The 17,655-nt window shown below is 34.2% G+C and overlaps 1 long non-coding RNA gene and 1 pseudogene across 1 annotated transcript; one reads left to right on the plus strand and one right to left on the minus strand.

Moving 5' to 3' along the window:
• LOC129923353 (golgin subfamily A member 6-like protein 22) overlaps window positions 1-17,655 on the plus strand; it is a 103,993-nt pseudogene that overhangs the window by 24,607 nt on the left and 61,731 nt on the right.
• LOC129923357 (uncharacterized) lies at window positions 3,889-9,599 on the minus strand. The gene is made up of 2 exons (XR_008775317.1): window positions 8,789-9,599; window positions 3,889-4,472 (listed from the first exon to the last, which is right to left on the minus strand). It is a non-coding gene; the product is annotated as an uncharacterized LOC129923357 (long non-coding RNA).

Below are 17,655 nucleotides of genomic sequence, written 5' to 3' on the forward strand. Positions count from 1 at the left end.
CTTTATACTTTATAGACTCTTAAACACAATTTTTATTTGTATTTTTTTAGTTAAACAAAGAAGGAACATTTAATTTATCTTTGAGTTTGTGGAGGGTAAGGTCCTGGTTTGACGCACTGCCGTAGAGATTCGAAACCGCATTTATAAGTTGTAAGCATGATACAAGCATACACGTCTTTCTTGTCAATCGTAAAATTTAAAGTTTTGTCGGAAAAAATTTTCGAAACAAAAAACAACAAACATAAAAGTGGCTGAAACGTCAAAATTTTGAGACTTAAAATCTTGTGGAGGCCCCTTTCTTGTGGATTCACTGGGGCAGTAGCTCCACCATGTCCTGTCCTAAATCCGGCCCTATGAACATAGGCTACTCTTTAAATAGACAAATCTCAGAACTTTATAGTTAATGAAAGACTTTATTAACTATTCTACGTATTAAGTAATACGTCCCGTACGCAGATAAACGCAAAAGAAAATACAACGCTCACCAACAAGGACTATCTACGATAAGACTTTCCTACTAATAAGCTCTCGACTTACTCAAACCCAAACTATAGTCTAAACTAACCTCTGAAAGTATATGCACTCTCTCTCATTTGTGCCCCAGTCACCAACTCGCTCTCTCATCTGTCCTTACACACATTCACCTGGACCTCGTGCAACTATGAATTTAGCCCTACCATTATAATAACTAACACGGTTTGTTACACTGGTCTGTAAAATATTAGTTACTTTATGTAAAACTGGGTGTGTATGATGTGTCTGTCAGATGGACTAGTAAGCAATCAATGAAATAATTACACGTAAGTAACATATCCGGTGGCGCTATGGTTGAGTAGTTAAGTGCTTGACTTCAAAACCTGGGGTCCTGGGTTCGAGTCTTGGTGAAGACTGGGATTTTTTAATTTCGGGATTTTTAAGCGGTCGGTCGTTGTGCTCTATAGCTGTTGGCGAACTATAATAATTTTCTCTGAGTGCTGTGCAAACTGCGTTGGTAGCCTAATAATTTAAAGTCATAGAATAAGCCAATCATAACTGTAATTAATCAACTTTTTACTTGACAGCCAATTAAATTAGTCCACCGATATCTCATCAGTCGAATCTACACCTGTTTATTATTTAAATTTGTTTTGAGGTCAATTAACAAACCTATTAAAGCACATCTTGTTTATTCTTTATGTTTGTAAAATGTTTTACATATTTCGGATGTTCCTTCAGAGTTGAAGATAGTTTACTTCCTAGTCCAAACCTCCCGCAGGACGACGGGGGATGGGAGCGGGCAGGGTTTGAACCCTGGACCATCGATAAATTCAAACGACAGTCCAGCGTGCAAACCGCACGACCAGGCAGCCATCATTATGATATTGTGTTCAGATATGAGGTGATGAAGACAATACAATATTTTATTTTACAAAAACATTTTCTTTTAGTTTACAATCTACTTCACATTATCTTCCTTACTAACTCTAATATTTTCACATGCATTTAAAGCTTAAATATATATAGATTACAGACATAACTTCAAAAGAGAAGATAAATACGTCCTACGCATTTCATGTTTAAATCTAGTCAGTGGCGTCACTATGGGGAGAGGCGACGGGTGCAAAGCCGCACCGGGTGGCACCCATCAGGGGGTGACACCCAAGTCGAGAAAATGCACTTTCCCAAAAAAACAACTTTTAAAAATACAAATTTCTACCTCGAATATTTCTCACATTTTAGAATCAGCATGTACTAAACTTTCTGAATTCAGTTTGATTTGACTAGTAATTTTCCTATTATGAGATAAATATTACGTTGTACACGCCACGGGAAAGAGATTATGAAGCTCAGAAATGTAGAAAAACGTTTGGCACCCGGGGATTCCCCCAGACAACTCTGAGTGAGATTAAGACGCACCCCATTAACAAATTATCTGATCAGTTGAGTGGCGAAAGTAACATTTTATTAATGCAAAATGTTGAGAAACACATTGACATAAGCGCTCGCGCGCTATTCGACACATAGGGCTGCAAGCTTTCTCCACAGCTACTTTCTGTAACGGACTTAGGTTAGTTCTTTGAGAGCTAATTTATGCCCAAACTGTAGTTCTCTACAAGCGTACAAGTATTATAAAGTACACTCAACGAAGGAGTAGAAAATTAGTATTTATTCAGTACGTACACATAGCAAGAATAATAATATAACATCTCCTTACTCTAGGCATAATAACCGAAAAACAATCACCAACACCCTACTCAGACAAGGTCAGCTTTCTGACTAGACGGACCACAGGAAAGCTTATTGTCCCCCCCCCCCCTTGAAAAACCCCATGGTAAAAACAATCTACAACTCAACTAATAAAATAAACAAACACACACACACAATTTCACTTTTTACACACCCCTCTCTTGACAATATACATTTGGGGCATTTAAATAGCCCCTCAAAGAACTAACCTAAGTCCGTTACACTTTCCTCTTGAATCGGTGTGACACCATGATTAAACGTTGACGGCATGTTTTTGCGCTCCTCTTTTCGGCTTTCGTGTTAAGGATGACTTAAGTAAACATGTTTCGTCTTATCTAATTGTCACAGTCTTAGTTGACATTGCATGATCTAAAGTTCACGTCATGTTAAGAGTTTAAAAGACACGTGGAATTCCTGATTTAGAAAACAGGAAGTAGAATGAATAAAGTTGACTTTGAGTTCAGTCAAGTCAAGTCAAGTCAGTAAGGTTTTGCTCCCGGTCCAGGAAGGTTGGACTTTGCTTCCTGGACTGGTGTATATATATGTATATAGGATGAAAGTCGATGGACTAATGATTGTTGATTAATAATATTTGAGAGTTGATTTCATTATGTGCTTATTGAATATTAAGGTATTATTCGTATTTCAATGGATATCTATAGTTGAAGCTCCAGTGTCACTAGTAGTAATTGTTCTTATTGTTACCCGCTGAGATGCGGACGTGATTGATACATTTGATACCGCTGCTATGCGGATAGGATTATTATTTCTTGACTTGTAGCACTAACAAGGAGTGCAGTGCATTATTATTGTAGTAAAATAAACTTCATGTTTGTCTGCTGAAACGAGCTTCAGTTAGTTTATAATATTCGTCTTGTCACGTGTCTAGAGTACTTCAGGAAGCAAGAACTCAGCATTACACATTGACACTAATGATATGGAAAATATTTCTCTATTGGTAGCATTATCTCGGTATGTTATTCAAATGATCCTTCTCAGCCGTCACTGCTCAGTCTTTTTTCAAGGTGGCGTTGGGACAATGATTGTTTTGAGTAGGTTTGTTCAAATCGGCCGTGCTTTTTGAAAGATGGCTCCTGCTTTCCAATCCGTGATAACACTGCCTAAATTCGGGTGTAACAAATCAATAATTTAGCTTACAGTTTTATTGTTCAATTTTAAGAAACAAAAAAAACCCACAATAGTTGTTTGATTTTAGGGAGAGATTTCGTTTTCCTTGGAGGGGGGGGGGGTGACACCGACCCTAGTGACGCCACTGAATCTAGCCATGCATGTTAATCAATAATATAAACTTTAGCCTACTAAGTAGTTGGTTATCCTGGCTGATACCACACTCTAATTTTTAGTACCCATTAGAGTTTGGTGGACTTAGAGGTATCATAAATATTCTGAATCTCAAAGCCCTTGTCTTTACCAGGTTCAGAAGTCATGTGTTGTAACCTTCAGCCATTAAATCACCTAATTAAAGATGTAGTGAAAGAAGTGTATACTAAAAAAAAATGTATATGGGTTAAATACATTTTGTCGCATCATAACCTCAAAATGAATTTTTAAAATTTTTATTTGTCTAAATTATACAGAACTAAAGATTTTGAGATTCTTGTGGACAACATGCACCTAAAAATACATTTTGAGAAAAACGCATTTAAAGTTTTTATAATGATATAAAATATTTATTGCAACCATAAAAATGAAAAAAAAAAAAGGGAATATTTACATAATATAACATAATAGATAAAAAAAACTATTCATTAAAATGGCCTGATTGATAGGTTGGACCTTCTAGAACCTCTGCCCGGTTTTGCTTCTGTGCATGCAGGGCATACTCATAAGTCCACAAAACCTATCAAATTTAGAATGCGAGATGCCAGATTCTTTTAATGCAGCGACAGCGCGGACATTAATATCCAGATGAACATTATTACTTTTTTTTGAGGTCCAGTCAGGCCACAAATATGTTTCACAATTTAGGCATTTGATTTTAATCAAATGAGCCATGCCTTTTGATTGTGTGATGCACATGGTTAATTTTTTGTCGAAGCAATGTGGACACCACAACAAGGAGACCATTGTGGTCAATTCCATTGAATTCATCATATATGAAATCTTCAGGCAGCCTCTTATTGGTGTTATCAGCGTTAGTAATTGCAGTTAGAATTATTTTTCGTTCAGCTGCACTTGCAGGCTGCGTTGTTGCTGCTTCAGATCCAGCTGTATCCAAAACAGAGCTGCAAACAAATAAAAAAAAATTAGAGGTTCTTTAAAAAAAAATTCAATAGTATGAAAGTACACGTCACATCTATTTATGTACAACATGAAGATTATTTTAAATTTTATAATGCATTTTAGGAATCATATATTGTATTAATCATCAAAAGTAAAAAATGTAAAGAGACATGTTACATGTAGATCTATATATCATGGTTCATACAACTTTTGTGAAAATGAATTCCAGACATTTATCTTATGTTTTCCAGACTTACTAACAGTAAAAAGGATGGCTACCTGAACATGCCATATGTGCTCTGGACTGCTGTATTTGTGATCTTGGGTTCAAACCCTTCCAATAACTAACCCCTGTCGTACTGTGGGAGGTTTGGACTAGGGTGTAATAATAATTTTCAATTATTAAGGAACATACGATACAAGGGGGAAAAAAAGTCACTAATCTTGTAGCACTTAGACTTGGGAATTTAATAGGCCCTATATAGTTTAATAGGCCTAACTTAGTTGTAAAATCTTATTCTTAATCTCATAACTGTCATAACTAGTCCAATAGTTTTATAATTTTTATATAGATATTTAGTGGCTTAAACATTAGACAGTAGTTAAAAAGTAAAGACATTTAGACTAGCCTAGGTTAGAGGGCCTACCTCTAGTAGGCCTATAATTCTATTGGAGGAGATAATTTTAAATAAAGATCTAGAGATAAATTAACTGTATTGAACTTGAAATTTAATTTGTAGTAGTGGCTTACTTATGTCTAATTCACAATAGGCCTATGCCTATGTGAATACTGACTTGTTTTTTTTAACGGGGTAAAAATTGATAATATTGATATCTAAATCTATATCATAACCATACTAGATTATAATTATAGATCTATATGCTAAGTATGCTAGATCTAAATCTAGACTTAGATCAAGACTAAATCTAGTAGTAGATCTAGTATTCTAAGTCTTTTTAGTTTTTGAGTTTAGACTCAAGATCTATATTCTACATCAGTGGTTCCCAAACTTTTTTGTCTCATAGACCCCTTGCCATGCTTTCCAGTTTTCGGTAGACCCCCTGAATTTTTTTGAAAATTCATTCATTTCAAATGTGTTTTTCTTGAAGATTCTAGGCCATATGGCATGATATGGGATATAGATCTATATACATTGAGGATTATTCAAATTAAAATGAAGCAAAAAAAAAGGTTAATATGCATTACATGAATTGACAAATAAAAAAACAACCTATTGGTGGAAACGATTGATACTAAAATTTTCATATTGAGCTTCAATTTAGGATTAACGTTATATCTTCTCGACTAGATGATTTGACTAAGTTAAACTTGGAAAATAAGAAAATTCCTACAGTACAATGCATGCTACATTCATTTAATCCTCACAAGAAACACTGAGATTATGACTTTGTTTAGACAAAATTTAGGTTATCACATTGTAGCTACAAATTAACCTCATGAAATTTATGAAACAAGTCTGTTACATAGACATGTCCGATTCCCGCTTTTTTTTTTGTTTTGTTTTAAAATTGGAACATTAGCACCCAAGAACTCAAAATATTGTCACACATAAACATAAGCATTATGGCAACTATCATACTTCAGTGTGACGGGGCTATTGATCAAAAAGTTCTTTGTAGATTTCTTGATTCATAACATAACGAAAAATATGATAGTAATAACACTATTTTATAGGGCAAGGTTAACTAGTCCAGCTTTTTTTAAATTTTAGAAGTAAGTCATTTAAAAGCAATTACATAAGAACCTTCCAGTGTCCTTACTCAATTACTATTACATCTTGGAACTGTAGTGTTACTTAGAGGAATTTTGTTCATGACATCAGATATAGGATTGTGTAAAACAGGTTTCAATGGCTGGCAAACTATATTTTTGCCTATAGTGTGCAATTTTCTAGAGTTTGATAAAGTAAAGTGCTGTAAAATGTTCACAAACCTCTTCTCTTTTATGATGTTTAAGCAAAAAAAATTTTCTACAGTGGCTCTTTTCTGAACTTAAATTGTTAAAACGTAGTCTATTTTAAATCTCAATATATTTTATCATGCTGGCGTAGTCTCAAATGATGTTCCAGATATAATGGTTTCATAGCGACATAACTTTAAACTTTATTGCATAAAAAGCACAAATGCAATTGCTTGTTTCACACGAAATGAAGCCAAATTTCTATTAACCAACACTGGACCCTCTACAGTCCTTTTTAGACTCTGCCATGTACAATATTACTTTCATATAGAAAAAATTAAGCAAATTAAAAGTAAATTTAAAAAATAAAATAGTTTAGACATGCTTAAATGAGATCCCGTATCGTAGACCCCCATTCACAGTTCATAGACCCCCAATTTTTTTTTTCACCTCCATAGACCCCATGGAAGTCCTCGTAGAGGACGTCTATATAGACCACTTTGGGAATCACTGTTCTACATTGAATAGATTTGGGGAAAAAAAAAAAGGGGGGAGGGGGGTAATCGTGCATAGATCGAGACTAAATCTAGTTGCAGACCTAGTAATCTAAGTCATTCTTGTGCTCTAGTCTTTTATCTTTTAGTTTAGACTAAGATCTAGATCTATATTCTATGTTGACTAGATATAATATAACTTGTTTTCTTTATTAAACTGGGGAAGGGGGGGGGGGGGGAAATCGTGCATAGATCGAGACTAAATTAGGTACTAAATCTAGTAGTAGACCTAGATCTAGTAATCTAATTCGCGCATAGATGAAGACTAAATCTAATTCTAGACCTAGTAATGGAAGTCATTCTAAAGGCCTAGTCTTTAGTTTAGACTCAAGTGCGCATAGACAGCTGCCAAATAATTAACCTAAAAAACTAGCGGCCTTCGATGGGAAGTTTTACCGATCTTATAGGCATATTCTATGTTGACTAGATATATTATAATATAATTTGTTTTCTTTATTTAATGGGGGGTAGGGGGGGGGGAATCACACATAGATCGAGGCTAACATTAGGCTAGTAGAAAACCTTGATCTATTAAGAAGTGGCGCATAGATCAAGACTAAATCTAGTAATCTAGTCTAGTAGAATTTAGTAGATCTAGTAGACCTAGAACAGATATAGATCTAGTAATAAAAGTCGCGCATAGTCATAGATCGAGACTAAATCTAGTAGTAGACCTAGATCTAGTAAACTATCTAAGTCGCGAATAGATCGAGACTTTTAAATCTAGTAGTAGACCTAGATCTAGTAAGTCACTCTTGTTGCCAAATATTTTTGGTTTAGATCTAGATCTAGACTCTCTCTATATATATATTCTATATTGACGTCATTGACGAGATATATTTGTTTTCTTTATTTAAAAAGGATGGGGGGGGGGGGGGGAGTTTCGCCCATGCATAAATAAATCTAGGCCAAAAACTTCCCTAACTGAAATTTGATCGACCATCTAGATAATATAGAATAACATCTTCTAATCATCATCTTTTTTGAAGTAACGTCTGTATTATATAAGATAAGATAACAGCAGTCATAATAAACTAGTTACTAGTCTAGGACTAGATCTATTACTAAATCTGATTTAAGTCTACAGTACACCGTCTAGAAATTGGCTGGCATTTCACCGACATGCCGTGGATTGCTCGTGCTTTCACAATAGATAGATCTAGTAGGCCTATTAATGGAAGCCTCTATGCCCAACTAGATCTAGCAGCCTAGCGTTTTACCGGTTACGGCGCTTGAGGGCTGAATGACATCGGATTAATTTTTTTTTTCAAATTCCAGACTTTTTCCAGACATTTAACAAAATTGCCTCGAAAAGTAGCAATTTTCCAGACTTTTTTAAGACTGAAATCTGAATTTTGAAATTCCAGACTTTTTCCAGACCGCGTACGAACCTTGATATATGTATTAGATCTTAAAAAAAAAAGACCAAGTTGAAGTCCTACAACTACATGATAATCTAGATTTAGAATCTAGATCTAGATGTCTAGATCTAGTCAATCTAGAATATCTAGTGACAATCTAGTCATTCTTATTCTAGTTCTATGTGATCTATGTCCCTAATCTATACTAAGTCTAAGTAATACTTACTAATACTAGATGAGTAGATCTAAAAAAGGATAGATCTCTATGTTTGCAATCACTTTCATGATATTTATTTAATGTCTAGATCTATATATAGATCTAGATGTGATTCATTGATATGATAAACACGTTGCGTTTGTCGAATTCAAAGATTGATGAAGCAAAGGTATCATTATCAGAATTATCTCATTATTTTATCAATTATTTTATGTGTAAGCACACGCTGGTCTAGTAAATAAAAAAACTCTAGATCTAGACTTACCTTTGTAATTATGCATTTGTCTTTGAAGCATGTCTTCCTCTGGGCTTACAGTAACGTTTTTTCTTTCCAAACATATAACCTTTTGTTGGCATTTCTGAGTTTGAATAATGAATCGAGTGTTGATGTGAAGGAAGCTTTCAAATGTTTACAGAAGGACCGGTTCACGTCATGTGCGCATGCGTGCAAATTTTGTTGTCATAGTTACCAATGTAGCTTTGATAGTGCGCATGCGTAAATATGGCTTAGTGAGTGTGTATATGAGGATATAGGAAAAAAAAAGAGGTAGTGACGTATTTTGAAAGTTTATATTTATAGAATGAGAACCCATGCTCATAATCGGAACTAGAAAAGTAGACCTTTGTATCGATACCATCTGTTAGGGATAAGAGCGTACATTAGCTTATCAACTTTAGCTTACAAAATGTTGATTTTTAACCAAAACATCAAAATTTTGCTTATACATCTACTTTTAAAATACAAAATTGATGTATAAAGCGCAGTTTTTTTAGTATTCTGATAGGGAATTCGTTTTCTAGACATTTTAAACTATTAAAATCAATTAATTTTAAAATATCGATATTTTTGACCTAGATCGATGTTTTCTCACTGTGCATCCCCCTTAACTACTCAGAAGTCCGATTTTAAAGATCCATCCCAAAAAAAAAAGCACAAGCCGATTTCAAATAGTCACTACAAATAACAAACAGGTCGATTCAAAACAGAAACTACGAATAATGTCCAAGCAGCGGCTATGAAAAATGCACAAGTCTATTCAATCAGCCACCACCAAAAGAGTAGAAGTTGATTCTAAGTAACCACAAAAAAAACAAAAAAAAAAACAACACCGATTCAAAACAGTCATTACAAAAAAGTCGATTCCGAAAAAGCAATCACAAAAAAAAAATGGATTACAAACAACAATTAATTTAAGAAATTTCTTGATTCGAAGACAAGCCTTATTAAGTCCTTAATTAAGATCATTCGGGAAATACCAAAAATAAAATACAAAAGCTTTAAAGCAAGCCTGCAGATTATCACTATAGGTTATTCCAAGATTTCGAATCTGTCAACAACTGTTCTTACTAAGCATCTAGGAGGTAAAAAGAACCTGTGCAAGAAATTTCTTTTTAATAGGTGCGACAATGTAAGAGATTTCTTGGTTTTCGAAGACAAGCTTTATAATTTCCTTATTAAGTTGATTGGGAAATATCAAAAATAAAATACATAGCTTTCATAGCAAGCCTGTGGTTTTTCGCAAATGGTGGTCCCAACGTATTGATTCTTTCGAAACCCGTTCTTATTAAGCATATAGGAGGTAAAAGAAACCTGTGTACGAAATTTCACGTAAATAGAAGCGACAGTTTAAGAGATATCTTGATTTTCGAAGACAAGTCTTATAATCTCCTAATATTTATTTATAGTTGATTTGGGAAATACCAATAATAAAATACAAAGCTTTGATAGCAAGCCTGTGGTTTTTCGCAAATTGTGGTCCCAACGTTTTGATTCTATCGAAACCCGTTCTTAGTAAGCATCTAGGAGGTAAAAGGAACATGTGTACTAAATTTCACTTGAATAGAAGCGACAGTTTAAGAGATATCGTGATTTTCGGAGACAAGCCTTATAATTTCCTTATTAAGTTGTTTTGGAAATACCAATAATAAAATACAAAGCTTTGATAGCAAGCCTGTGGTTTTTCGCAAATTGTGGTCCCAACGTTTTGATTCTATCGAAACCCGTTCTTAGTAAGCATCTAGGAGGTAAAAGGAACCTGTGTACTAAATCTCACTTGAATAGAAGCGACAGTTTAAGAGATATCTTGATTTTAGGAGACAAGCCTTATAATTTCCCTATTAAGTTGATTTGGGAAATACCAATAATAAAATACAAAGCTTTGATAGCAAGCCTGTGGTTTTTCGCAAATTGTGGTCCCAACGTTTTTATTCTATCGAAACCCGTTCTTAGTAAGCATCTAGGAGGTAAAAGGAACCTGTGTACTAAATCTCACTTGAATAGAAGCGACAGTTTAAGAGATATCTTGATTTTCAGAGACAAGCCTTATAATTTCCTTATTAAGTTGATTTGGGAAATACCAATAATAAAATAAAAAGCTTTGATAGCAAGCCTGTGGTTTTTCGCAAATTGTGGTCCCAACGTTTTATTCTATAGAAACCCGTTCTTAGTAAGCATCTAGGAGGTAAAAGAAACCTGTGTACAAAATTTCACGTAAATAGAAGCGACAGTTTAAAAGATATCTTGATTTTCGAAGACAAGTCTTATAATCTCCTAATATTTATTTATAGTTGATTTGGGAAATACCAATAATAAAATACAAAGCTTTGATAGCAAGCCTGTGGTTTTTCGCAAATTGTGGTCCCAACGTTTTTATTCTATCGAAACCCGTTCTTAGTAAGCAAATAGGAGGTAAAAGGAACCTGTGTACTAAATCTCACTTGAATAGAAACGACAGTTTAAGAGATATCTTGATTTTCAGAGACAAACCTTATAATTTCCTTATTAAGTTGATTTGGGAAATACCAATAATAAAATACAAAGCTTTGATAGCAAGCCTGTGGTTTTTCGCAAATTGTGGTCCTAACGTTTTGATTCTATCGAAACCCGTTCTTAGTAAGCATCTAGGAGGTAAAAGGAACCTGTGTACTAAATTTCACTTGAATAGAAGCGACAGTTTAAGAGATATCTTGATTTTAGGAGACAAGCCTTATAATTTCCTTATTAAGTTGATTTGGGAAATACCAATAATAAAATACAAAGCTTTGATAGCAAGCCTGTGGTTTTTCGCAAATTGTGGTCCCAACGTTTTTATTCTATCGAAACCCGTTCTTAGTAAGCATCTAGGAGGTAAAAGGAACCTGTGTACTAAATCTCACTTGAATAGAAGCGACAGTTTAAGAGATATCTTGATTTTCAGAGACAAGCCTTATAATTTCCTTATTAAGTTGATTTGGGAAATACCAATAATAAAATACAAAGCTTTGATAGCAAGCCTGTGGTTTTTCGCAAATTGTGGTCCCAACGTTTTATTCTATAGAAACCCGTTCTTAGTAAGCATCTAGGAGGTAAAAGAAACCTGTGTACAAAATTTCACGTAAATAGAAGCGACAGTTTAAAAGATATCTTGATTTTCGAAGACAAGTCTTATAATCTCCTAATATTTATTTATAGTTGATTTGGGAAATACCAATAATAAAATACAAAGCTTTGATAGCAAGCCTGTGGTTTTTCGCAAATTGTGGTCCTAACGTTTTGATTCTATCGAAACCCGTTCTTAGTAAGCATCTAGGAGGTAAAAGGAACCTGTGTACTAAATTTCACTTGAATAGAAGCGACAGTTTAAGAGATATCTTGATTTTCGGAGACAAGCCTTATAATTTCCTTATTAAGTTGTTTTGGAAATACCAATAATAAAATACAAAGCTTTGATAGCAAGCCTGTGGTTTTTCGCAAATTGTGGTCCCAACGTTTTGATTCTATCGAAACCCGTTCTTAGTAAGCATCTAGGAGGTAAAAGGAACCTGTGTACTAGATTTCACTTGAATAGAAGCGACAGTTTAAGAGATATCTTGATTTTAGGAGACAAGCCTTATAATTTCCCTATTAAGTTGATTTGGGAAATACCAATAATAAAATACAAAGCTTTGATATCAAGCCTGTGGTTTTTCGCAAATTGTGGTCCCAACGTTTTTATTCTATCGAAACCCGTTCTTAGTAAGCAAATAGGAGGTAAAAGGAACCTGTGTAATAAATCTCACTTGAATAGAAACGACAGTTTAAGAGATATCTTGATTTTCAGAGACAAACCTTATAATTTCCTTATTAAGTTGATTTGGGAAATACCAATAATAAAATACAAAGCTTTGATAGCAAGCCTGTGGTTTTTCGCAAATTGTGGTCCTAACGTTTTGATTCTATCGAAACCCGTTCTTAGTAAGCATCTAGGAGGTAAAAGGAACCTGTGTACTAAATTTCACTTGAATAGAAGCGACAGTTTAAGAGATATCTTGATTTTCGGAGACAAGCCTTATAATTTCCTTATTAAGTTGTTTTGGAAATACCAATAATAAAATACAAAGCTTTGATAGCAAGCCTGTGGTTTTTCGCAAATTGTGGTCCCAACGTTTTGATTCTATCGAAACCCGTTCTTAGTAAGCATCTAGGAGGTAAAAGGAACCTGTGTACTAGATTTCACTTGAATAGAAGCGACAGTTTAAGAGATATCTTGATTTTAGGAGACAAGCCTTATAATTTCCTTATTAAGTTGATTTGGGAAATACCAATAATAAAATACAAAGCTTTGATAGAAAGCCTGTGGTTTTTCGCAAATTGTGGTCCCAACGTTTTTATTCTATCGAAACCCGTTCTTAGTAAGCATCTAGGAGGTAAAAGAAACCTGTGTACGAAATTTCACGTAAATAGAAGCGACAGTTTAAGAGATATCTTGATTTTCGAAGACAAGTCTTATAATCTCCTAATATTTATTTATAGATCTAGTATCGTATTATTTCCGACATTTGGATATTTCCGGTATTTGGTTTCACCCTTATCAGTATAAACAACCATATTGGTTTACGTTCGATTGACGACTGCTGATAAAGTTTTCTGTACACTACGTGTTGACTTATTATTCAACTTCTAAATCTAGACTATATGTAGGCAAAAAACTTAAAAATAAATAGACCTTGTAGATTTGTAATTCTAGATCTAGAACTTATAAGACCAAGACTTAGCCGGCAGGCTTGGCTGAGGGCTGAGAGAGGCCTTATTGAAATAACTTATTCCGGGCTATTAAATTTAATGTGGCAATGGAATTGACGTCGATGATCAACTAAACAAATTATCCTTAGTCCTTGCTATAACTGATGCCTCTCAATCAAAACTTAGAAATAATTAGAAAAGTAAAGCCTATCAAAGCTTGCAATACACATGTGATCTAATTCTAGATCTATAGATTTATCTAGATTATCAACAGTTCGCTTTCAGTAGTTTCAGTGGATCTGATTTCACTACTAGATCTATAAGTATAACTACTACAAGTTGTAGTACAAGATCTGATCTAGATCTATAGGAAAGGCCCATCAGCGAAATGGCATACAAAGCGAACACCTCCCGGTATTTTTTATCCATTCTTATTTATTTCAAAAGTAACTGCAGAACTAATAAAATGGTGTTACAAAGACATTTTTCTACATTTCCCACATATTCACTTTTGCTTTCCCTCATAAAATAAAGCGTAGCTAAAGGTCAAAGTTGACATGTATGGAAATTTCATTCTCAAAACATTTCCGGATAAACGAGAATAGTCCAAACTTAAGGCGATTTGCATATTATGCTTCTAAATTGACGAGGAAATAGTTAGCTAGAATAGCTAAGGCTATTCATTCCGTTGAAAAAAAAATATTATGGGGTGTTCGCTCAAAATGACCTTTTTAACTGAAAACCTATTCAGCGAAACCCCTATTATAAGCTTAAAAAGCCATTAATAATAATTTAGTTACTGATTTAATCTGTTTTTCTTTTTGTCTTATCTATTGTTATTGTTTGTAAACTGAAATATTAAAATAATAGGCCTATTTTTAACCTTAACCCAACGTCTTCGATTTTGAAGATTAAGGATGAGTGCATCACTACGTGTTTCACATGACTACGCCCAGTTGCGACCAGCATATTTTCCTGCATTTTCTTTCCGTCTAAAATGTTTGACTCGCAGCTCTCCAACAGTCTCTGAGAGGTCATATGCTGGCAGCTACTTTCCTCTATGCCAGTGAGGGTGAAATGACGCTTCAGTTGATCTTAACAGCGCTTATACGGGGGGGGGGGGGGGGGGGGGGGGGGGGACCTCTGTTTTGCCCTCCTCCTTTTTTTTTTAACTGTCTGGTTAACCTCTTGTTACTAATTAATGAGATTAATATGTGTATAAATGTTTAAAAGAAGTGCAGAATTCAATGCGAACTATATATTTAGTAATAAATATAAGAGTTACCATATAATATACATTTATAAAATTACAAGATCACTCCTGAGCCTTTCGTCTCCATGCCCGAAACCCAAGCTGTTGTAGATCTGTCTCCATACATCACCAATCCATCGCATTCGGGATCTGCCTTTGGGTCAATCAGCGTGTGTGTGTGGGGGGGATTGAGTTGATGGTGATTAAGTGCACTGAACATAAGTTCTTAAAAAAAAAAATAGTTGCAGTAACGAGAGTTTATGAAATGGAGAGTAGTACGACGTGGAGTAGCCTGTAGGAAGGTGGCGTGATAGAATTTTGTAGTTTCTTTATTTCTTTTAAGAAAAAAAATTTATCGCAAGTTTCGTAGGCTATATAGACATCAGTTCCAAGCAGAGAAAGGAGATGTGGAGCATGAGAAAGTGAAAACAAATTTAGGCTTTATGCGACAAGGAGGACAATAGTTATAATGCTTCATGGAAGAAGTTAGATGATAGAACTAACTGAAGCATAATTTCCTATATTTTAACATGCTATTTTTAACGGCCTTCGCTCATTATGACTCCCGCAAGAATTGCGTTCGCTGATTAGGTTCGACCCCAACCGCAAGTTGACTTGAATTATAAATTTAATAGCTGATTTGGAAAAAAGAGTCAAATTTAATTTTATCGCCCAATAGCTGAGGAGTCCGCAGATGTTTTAATTTTTTAAATAAGTTAAACTATTGCAGAGTTATAAATTCTAAACTAAAAACTGGCACAAAAACATTCATCACATTTTATATTTTTCAGATGAAGATGCATAGCAGGCTTCATTATATTGCTTTTGGAACAGAGCCACATACAGATTAATAAAACCAGCTCTTTTGAGTAACAGGAAGGACTTGAAAACTACATATTAAAAAAACAAGCAGCAAAGAAGAAAATTTAAGGCAAGTTGTTTTTCTAAATATTTTGATTTATTATTTAAAATTAACTTCATTGTTTCTTTTGTTGTATGCATAATACAGAACAGGCAAATTATGAAAATAATCTTGACTAAAATCTTTCAATCTAGATTAGATTTAGATTTAACTTTTTAGAACCGATTTCCACAGGGGATGGGAATGGGCAGGGTTTAAACCCGGAACCATCGGTAAGTCTGAACAGTCCATCACACAAAATGCATGACCAGGCAGACATCTTGATTTGAATTACTAACTAAGATAGGCCTACTTTATAAAAAAAAACAACTAGTTCTTGGCGTCCATTGTTATTAAACAGTTACATAGTTACAAGAATTGATCTTGAAATAAAATGTTTGTTTTTTTAATAAACAAGTTAACTTTAAAGACCTTACGATCTATAAGGCAGATGATGTAAAGGTCACCTGTTTCTGTGGACCACGGTTAACGAGGATGTCTTGGCCAGCACAATGAACAACCACCTAACTTTTCCCCAACTAATGTCAAATACCAATTAAACCTGGTTGGACTCAGAGCCTAGGTATCCCAAAATTCAAAATACCAGTCTTTAACGAGATTCGAACCTGGTACTGCAGGTTTCACTAAGGGCCTCTTTTGAATGAATAGATCTACAATTTTCATACTAATAGATAAGATAATAATAATTAATATACAAACAATACTTCAATTCATTTCTTTTATTTCCACAAATAAATGAATGCATATTATGATTTGAATAAATATATCTATATATTAAATTATATAAATATTTCTCATTGGATAGCTTGGATATAATACAGGTAAAAAAAAAATACACTGTCTCACATTTACACATATTTATGTATAATTTAATTTAACTACTATAATTATGAATGTACACAAATTGTTTTTTTTAACACACATTATTTCAAATATTCTAGGTAAACCAGCCAATGTATTAGCTGATATGTTTAAAATTCATCCCACAACTGCATCTAAGACAGGGGTGGGCAAATTACGACCCGGGGGCCGGATGTGGCCCAGCGGAATGTTTTATGCAGCCTGCTGACACCTACAGCAGACATGCCTATAGTCCCGCATTATGCGGAAACGGCCCGCAAAATCATCAAAAAAGCTCACATGTTCCGCCGTTCCGCATTCACGATTTTTTGTTCCGCCAAGTCTGAATTCCGACACTAAAAAAAAATTGACATTTTATCATTATTTATTAATAGTGCGAATTGAAAATACTGAGTGCAAAATAAAATATATATAGGTCTGTGTTTATTGTTTACATTTCATCTACTTCCGGACCCGGTGTGTCCTAAATTTACGAAGAAATGGTTGAAGACTAGATCTACATCTAGTTCTAGACATAGATCTCGATCTACTGATCTAGTAGTCTAGGTCTAGATATTAGAATTAGATCTATTCTTAGAATCTAGTAAGTGCTAATTAGCCAAATATTCCATTCAAATCCCTTTCTTTTCACGACAATGGCTCTACTACAGACTACAGTGTCTACAGTCTACAGTACTCTACTAGCTAGAGATTCTAGATCTAGATCTAGTAACAAGTCTAGTATCATCATCTAGACAATCTAGATCTAGTCTTAGTCTAGACTCTAGGCTACTAGATAGGACTAGATTGTTTTTTAGATTTTAGATGATTTGAATTTGATAGATCAAATAGATCTGACTATTCTAGCTCTAATTCTAACACTAATTCCTTGAACTGGTTTCTAAGAAACTTTCAAAAGGATTTTAAAAAAAAAAAGTTATTAAATTTTAAAGATCTAGACCTAAATTAATTAATTAACTTGACTTAGACTTAGACACAGTAAGTCTAAGGCCTAAATAAGGCTATTAGATCTACTTTTCTTATTACATAGTCTAAATTAGTTTCTAGATCTAGAAGTAGGGCTAGCACTAGATCTAGATTAATCTAGAAGTAGACTCTAGATCTATCTAGAAATAG

Source organism: Biomphalaria glabrata, chromosome 16, assembly GCF_947242115.1.
Source record: "Biomphalaria glabrata chromosome 16, xgBioGlab47.1, whole genome shotgun sequence".
NCBI classification, from domain to species: Eukaryota; Metazoa; Mollusca; class Gastropoda; family Planorbidae; genus Biomphalaria; species Biomphalaria glabrata.